General features: G+C 38.0%; 1 non-coding gene across 1 annotated transcript; it reads left to right on the forward strand.

Annotated features, from left to right (window-relative positions):
- Nucleotides 1-853: 853 nt before the first annotated feature.
- LOC141650694 (small nucleolar RNA R71) lies at nt 854-960 on the forward strand. The gene has a single exon (XR_012546712.1). It is a non-coding gene; the product is annotated as a small nucleolar RNA R71 (small nucleolar RNA).
- The last annotated feature ends 7,058 nt before the right edge of the window (nt 961-8,018 follow it).

Below are 8,018 nucleotides of genomic sequence, written 5' to 3' on the forward strand. Positions count from 1 at the left end.
GGCACTAACCGTTTCATGTCTTGGGGGATTACTTTGTAATTGCCCCTTTTGTCTTTGTGAGCTTGAAGATGCTAGTTGAGTCAATTGGGTTTCCAACATTTTGGTGTGAGCTAGGATGTTGTTGATGGTGATTTCCTTTGCTTGACTATCTGTTTGCATTTGAGTGAAAAATTCTTGTTGATTCTTTTGCATTTGAAGGACCGCTTTTTGAACATCAAAACCTTGGTCATTTTGTTGATTGTATGGAGTTTGATTTTGGTAACCTTGGTTTTGGTTGTAAAAGGGTCTTTAATTTTGGTTTCTCATGGGAGGTGGGGTGTAGGTTGTTTGAGGGTTTTGAACATTTTGGCTTTTGTATGAGAGATTTGGATGGAATTTGGTGTTTTCATTGTAATAGTTGGAATAAGGGGTACCACTCTTGTATGCTTGGAAAGCATTCACTTGTTCATTTGTTCTCCTACATTCACTTTGGTCATGTCCCAAAGTTCCACAATTCTCACATATCCCACTTGGGATTGATGAAGATGCCGGCATGGCGTTAACATGATGCTTTGGTGATTTTAAGGCTTCTTCAAGTTTAGCCATAGCTTTTTCAAACTTCAAATTGATGGTATCAATGTGAGCACTAAGTTGAGCACCCAATTGAGTAATGGAGTCCACTTCATGCTTTCCTCCTCTAGTAGCCATGCGAGGTCTACTATATTGTGAGTTATGGACCGCCATTTCCTCAATTTTGTTCCAAGTTTGATTGTCATCAACTTCGGTGAACATTCCATTTGATCCCATGTTGAGAATGTTCCTTGAATCTTCATAAAGACCGTTCCAAAATTGTTGTACCAAGAACCACTCGCTAAGTCCATGATGAGGACATGAGCGACAAATTCCTTTAAACCGCTCCCAAGCTTCATACAAAGATTCTTCAACCCTTTGCTTAAAGCCCGTAATTTGAGCTCTTAGCATGTTAGTCTTTTCCGGTGGATAGAACTTTTTTTAGAAAGCTAGAGCCAACTTCTTCCAAGAATCAATTCCGAGAGTAGCCTTATCAAGGCCTTTCAACCATTGTTTCGCGGTGCCAATGAGAGAAAAAGGAAATAAGACCCATCGAATTTGGTCTTGAGTTACACTGGTTTGAGAAATCGCATCACAATAGTCACAAAAGGTTTCCATATGAGAATGAGGGTCTTCACTAGGCATCCCCCCAAATTGGCTTCTTTCGACTAATTGGATAAATGCGGATTTGGCAATAAAATTTCCGGTTAGATGTTGTGGTGTGGGAGTACCATTGGGTAGGTTCTCCTCGGTGGGTACGGAATGTGATGAAAATTTAGGCATTGTGGGTTGATTTTGGGTTGATTTTGTGTTGAATTTTGTGTTGAATTTTGTGTTGGGTTCTCCTCACCTTCTCTTGCAAAAGGGTTGATGAACTCAATAGTTGGTTGAATATCTACAACCTCACCAATACCTCTCAAAGCTCTCCTAGCAAGTCTTCTATTGGTTGTCAAAGTTCTTTCAATTTCACGATCAAAAGGTAACAAGTCACCTTGTGACCTTCTAGACATGCAAAATATCAAACAACTCGAAAACAATTAGAATAAACCTTGAGGAGTTTTACTTCCTCAAGGCAAAAAAAGACACAACTAATAACAATATAAGAAAATCTAAATCAAGTTAATACCGTCCCCGGCAACGGCGCCATTTTTGGTCGGGACTAAATCTTTTCGGTAACTTGTCGTTAGGAGCACCTAGACCAAAACACAATTTATAGCTTCACAAACAACTCTACAATTAGTAAAGAGGCAAGTAAAGGTCGGATCCCAAGGGACGGGATTTGAGATGAGATTTCTATTGCAACTAGCGGTGTCTTAGGGGTGTCACAATTAGGGTTGATGAAGAAGGTCACTAAACTAAATAGCAATGAAAGTAAACAAGAAAGATGAATTAAAAGGGTTGTAAACAATTGATGAAAAGCACTAGGGTGTCATGGGGTCATAGGGGAATCATGGGAATTGATCATACAAACATGTTCTCAAATTATAAGCAAGAAATTATTGTTGTGATGGATTGAGTTGGGTTATATCTTACAATCCTAGGAAAGTTTGGGTCCCGGAGCCGAATCGATTAGATTGTACAACACCTACAAGTCGACTTAGTCTTCCCTACTCAACAACATACATGGTCTAATGAGACTCGAGTTGGTTTATATCTTACAAGTCTCATTGAAAAGATAGGTGATGGGTAAAAAATGCAAGGAGTCATAGGCTCGCATTTCATCAAACATAACATGTGCATGAGTTGAGATCATAACAAGCAAGCAAATAAACCATGAAAGCATATTAATTTAAGCATGAATCATTCCTCATGTTGGTTTCCCCTAATTACCCATTAATCCTACCTAGGTGACTACTCACTCATTATCATGTTGAACATGCTAGCAAGGTTGTCAATCATATTAACAAAGTGAAACATGATGAATAAATGAAAGTAATTAACAATAATTAAAAAGGGATTAAGAGAATTATACCTACTAATGATTCCAATAATAAAGCAAAGAATAAAAGAAGTACTTGATGCTTGATTGAGAGGTTGTCAATCTCCCTATAATAACCCAAATAATCTTCAATTACCCAAAATAAAGGATGAACAAAAGAGAGATTAAGGAAATAAAACTTGTATTAAAACTTGATTAATTGTTGATTACAAAACTAAAGAGAGATTTTGATTGATATTAACTACACTAAAGATTGCTAAGAAGAACATGCTCTTCCAATTAGACTAATGGGGTATTTATAGTGAAGATTAGGTGTAGGAATTAGGGTTAACTAAGGGCTTAAATGACGATTAAGTCCCTACTTAAGGAAACGCCGGTATTTTTGGAAGGATGGGCATCTTTCTTGAAGCTTGAAGAAACGAATTTTGACTGGCTTGGAATCCGTGCGTCTTAGGCACGGGACGGGCGGATTCGGTGGTCTGGGCCCGGGCGTCTTTGGGAGAAGACGGGCGTCTTCTGGATGCTGCTGCCCGGGCGGCTTGTAAGGAAGGCGCACGGATTGTGGCTTGGTGGACGGGCGTCTTCTTGGGAAGACGCACGGATTGTCATGCAGCGTGCTTTCTTCTTCTTTTCTTCCCTTTTCTTCATAAAATCCTTGGGGATTTTCTCGGGGATGCAAGGATCTTTTCTCATCATTGCCCATCTACTATAATATGTACAAAGGCCTTCTAATCTTGTCTCTCCTTGATGCTTGGTCATTGAATTCAATCAATTTAGTCTCATTTTGCCATGAAAATGCAAGGTTTGCACTCCTTTCCTACCAAGGACACAAAACCTCAAAGAATATGCAAAACAAAGAACTAAAGACAATAAATGACCCAAATATGCACTAAAAAGCATGGGAACAAGGCTAATTCGGGGACTAAATATGCTCTAATTTTGGTCACATCAGCAAACAATACTTGCAAATTATTTAATCACAAATACGGTTTTAAACAACCTTTTCAAAAACCAGGAGACGCCCCCTTGGGTCGCCCCAGGGCTCGCGCCCCAAGAGGCTGCCTGTTTGCATCTTTCAAAACCAGGGCAGAGCCCCTTCTATCGCCAATGGGCTCGCGCCCCAAAGGGGCTGCCTGGCACTGTTCTGCCTCGTTTTTAGCACTTGTCTAGGACGATCCCGATTACGGTTAATCCGAATACATGACGGATCAGATTGACAAGCTTACGTTTTTTTATACTTTGTCATTTGACGCTCTTTTTCAATAAATGGATCGTGTTAAGCATCATAACCCGAATTTGGTAAATGGATGTTTAATTTCCGTTCTTACATGCAAATCAACCATAAATCTAACTTGACATCTTATGCTTGATATTTGGATTAACAAACCGACTTAGAAAGCTCACATGTTAGGTTAACACTTTTGGATGTGCATTCATGCATTTACACCGTTTTATCAACTATTGCACTTAAACAACCACGATCGATCAGTTAAGGTCGCTAACGCGGGCGGGATTGGGTGTCCGATTAAAGGGCTTCCCAATACGTACCCTCACCCCTTACTCAGAACCTTTGGATAGTGGATGACCTTATCCAGGGCGTACGAGAGTCATTTTAGGCATAAAATGCTAAAAGGGGGACGAGTCCTTATCTTTAGTACCTATGTCGAACACCGCTTTTTGCCTTGATTGACCTAGGTATAAAGTGGATTCGAACGGGTTCCAAGCATCCCACAAATTCTTGGTGGCAACTCCGAACATCTCTAATCATTTCGAGACCCTTGCCGAGACGAAACCGACAGATCTAAAACGATCCGGTCGAAAGCATTTTTACGCCGCTGAGCGTGGCTTTCAAAGAGACCTCTATATGTCCACAAATTGGATTGGCGTGCAGGTGGCCCGTGACTGCAGATCGGTAGGCGGCCCAAATTCGCAGACCGAGACGCGGCCCATGTCCACAGTTGGTAGGTTCATGGATGTGGGAACCATCGGACAATTCCTCATTTTCATCACTCATTGGTTGGTGAATCAAGGGTTGGTCTTCTCCTTGATGGTCAGGTTCATTTTCGGTACTACCAAACCTCTTCTCCAAATTAGCTACCCGGGTATTCAAATCATCGATAGCCACTTGCAGCTTTGAGAAAATGTTGTTGATGGAGATGGAGAGCATCATTATAACACTTTTTATGCCTTTTTCGTCAATTGCATATATTTTCTCATCGTCAAGAGAGATGAGGTGAGAGCAGTCTAGGAAAGATTCCCGACTGTGTCCAATAGGGTTTTTTGGAGGGTTGTTTTTGTTGTTTGCTGAGGGAGGTAATGGTAACTCGCCTTTTTCGATCATATCAAGGATTGAACCTTTCAGGGGGAGGCATATCTCGATGTTATGTCCGCGACCCTGGTGATATTGGCAAAATAGTTTTCCGTTCCATCTACGTCCTCGCTTGTTTAGTACAGGGTCTGGAGTTAGACCAATTGGTTTGAGCTTTCCATTGGAGATTAGCCTTTCCAAGGCTGTGGCATAAGGCATACCCAAATCAGGGAAAGACCTATGAGGTCGTCTGGTTTTGGTTGGTGGAGCACCTAAGGAATTGGCTTCATTGGTTTCGGTAGCCCTCCAACTAGGGTTTGTTTTGTCGTTGGCAAGTAGTCGGCTTTCAAGGAGCTTAACCCTTTTTTTTGGTAAAAGGTAAGAATAATATAAATAGAAAGACGAGACCATACATGGGTTTATGGGTCATCAATTTGACAACTCATAAGACCCAACAACGACAACATCTATTACATCCACCAATCGACAAAAAAAAAAAAAAAAACAACTTGATAGCAAAACTCATATTATCTAGAGATCTAAACATGAAGTTCCGCCTTCAACCTCATCTTCAGGTATCCTTCATACTTCCTCCCAATTTCTTTGTTTTTCACTCTCAAAACCCAGTGATGCGCCGCACAAAGCTCCGATCATTCTCATTTAGTTGTAGAGAAACAATGCTCGAGACCCGTCTCTTCATCTCCTCCGTAATTAACTGAGCCAGTTTCGTGGGATGCAACAAAATTAACTCCGCTCTACTCTGATTTATTTGTTTCCATAGGTGGTAGAGGCATGCGTTGATGATGGCATGAACTACCCCCTTCTGAACTTGGATCCCTTGAACCCCAATCGCCATGTGAGCAGATCTTGGTAAGCTTAGGCGATCCCAATCCAATCACCTACCCTTGAGAGAACCTCTCTACTGTAAGGGCATTGGAAAAAGAGATGGTCCGCAACTTCTGTACTAATCTTGCATATACAGAAGATATCGTCATCGCTAATATCCAACCTGTATAATTTTTCCATTGTATTCATGTTTTTATGACGGTACACCGATGAAATGAAGCTATGTATGGGTATGTTCCAGTTGTTCCATACCATTTCATGCCATCTAACTTTCACACCCTTGTCCCTGAGAAAATCATATCCTTTCGCTATGGTATACTCTTCCCCTGTTGAATTGACCATAGTTGTTGATAGTATGCTATAGTGAAAAAATTCTTGACTCGACAAATTCTCCTGCAGTACCAACTGGAATTAGTGGGAAGATTCCTAACCCTTTGCTCAATATAAGAAGAGGAAAAATTCCCGGTTATCATTTTGTCCTCGACTTTGGAAAGACGAGTGCTCAAGTTTTCCATGGTAGCTAGGAGTCGAAGAAACATTTTGTTGATTTCGACGGAAGTCATTGTAATAACCCCATCTACCAACGAGCCTTTATAAGACCTTCCCCAGCAGATAAGGGCGTTACCATCTCGGTTGCCCGAGGAATAGTAATAATCAAATGTCGATAAAAGAACAGCTATGTTTATTTAAAAGTGATTAACCAAAATAAGAGATACAACTCTGTTGGAATATGTGTCCTCAACAATAGTGCGATCAAATGATTTAATATCACCATTAAATCTCATGTTAAGAATACGTAAGGGATGATTCATTTATATAGTCAACTTATCATTATTAATCGGTAATGATTGGCTAACTAGAGTTTGACATTACTGTCGTTTGTCGGTGGTGATCAGTTGATCCCTTAAGGTCACACCTAAAGGACAATTCCCTTAATAGACAAATTGATTAATTGTATGACGATACAAGTTAATCAATTCCTTAAAATTGAACAATTCAATTGTGAGAGAGAATATTTATATCTTATTGTAATCGGATTAAATAAGATTTATTTTAGTAATTGAAATATTACTAAAATTGTTTATTGATTGTAAAATAATTGAGATAAGAATGAATGGTTAATTATAATTACAATATGTTGTGAATTATAATTATATGACCCATATTATTTATGTGATCAAGAATCACAAGTCAATTTGTTGTATGTGATTTAATTAATTTATAAAATGATCTTTATTTGATAAATATGCATTAAATTAATTAATAACATGTAATATACTACATGTAACATATTGTGTGACAAATGACAAATTGACAAAATAAAATGGAGGTCCATTTTATACAAATGATCGAAAAATGGAGGGTGGTAGGCATTAGTGGGTGATATTATTTTATGTGATAAAAGATATATAATCATGGCTATTCGTTACTAGCCTTACAAACCTACACTACTTTCTCACACATCTATATTTCGGAGAAGGTAAAAAGAAAAAGCAAGATGCCAATTCTTGGCCTTTTGTACTCGGCCCCTTCCTCCTCTATATGAGAAATTGTTCTCATTTTTACATTCATTCATTCACTCTACATGTATTGATGCTATATTCTCTCTAGCTCCCTCTAAAACAAGTTTTAGAAAACAAGAAATTGTTTATCTAATATCATCAAAATATTAGATTACTAGTGTAGTAATAGTGATAATATTAGAATCTATTTTAAGGTATAATAATACACTAATCTAGTTAATTAGTATATTATTTTGAGGGATTTGTCTTGTGTGGAATCAAAGTAGGATCTCTACATTGGGATTTTGGAGGATCATCCACCATTTTTAAGCTCAAGAACAAATAAGGAAGGTGACCTTATTTTTGCCCTAATTTCGAACCAAATAACAATTTAAGAGACATTGGTTTTCCTTATTAATCTCTTATTTTGTTATGCATGCACTAGATCTAAAGAACACATATTAAGAAGTTAATTAGTTCACTATTAGAAGAGTCTAATAATAGGTATATGAACCTATCAAGTGGTATCAGAGCATAGGATGTTGCATGCATAATCGGTTTAGTTTTTCCGAGTTAAATGTAACTTAATTAAAACTAGAAATTTGTGATTTTTAAGAGTAATTCACGAAATAATGATGAATGTTATATATTCTGGTCCTAAAATGTTTTTAGGTCATTTTTATGATTTATGGTAATTTATTGCTCATTTTAATGATTTTTTAGTGATTTTATTACATTTTTATAAGTAAAATGAACTTTTATTCACTAAAAATAGTTAAATATAACTACTGGCCGTGATTTTTTAGTATGACCTCACATGAATATTTTATGTATTGTATGTAAAATTTCATATTAATGTGATTAATATTTCATG

Source organism: Silene latifolia, chromosome 3 (genome assembly GCF_048544455.1).
Source record: "Silene latifolia isolate original U9 population chromosome 3, ASM4854445v1, whole genome shotgun sequence".
NCBI lineage: Eukaryota > Viridiplantae > Streptophyta > Magnoliopsida > Caryophyllales > Caryophyllaceae > Silene > Silene latifolia.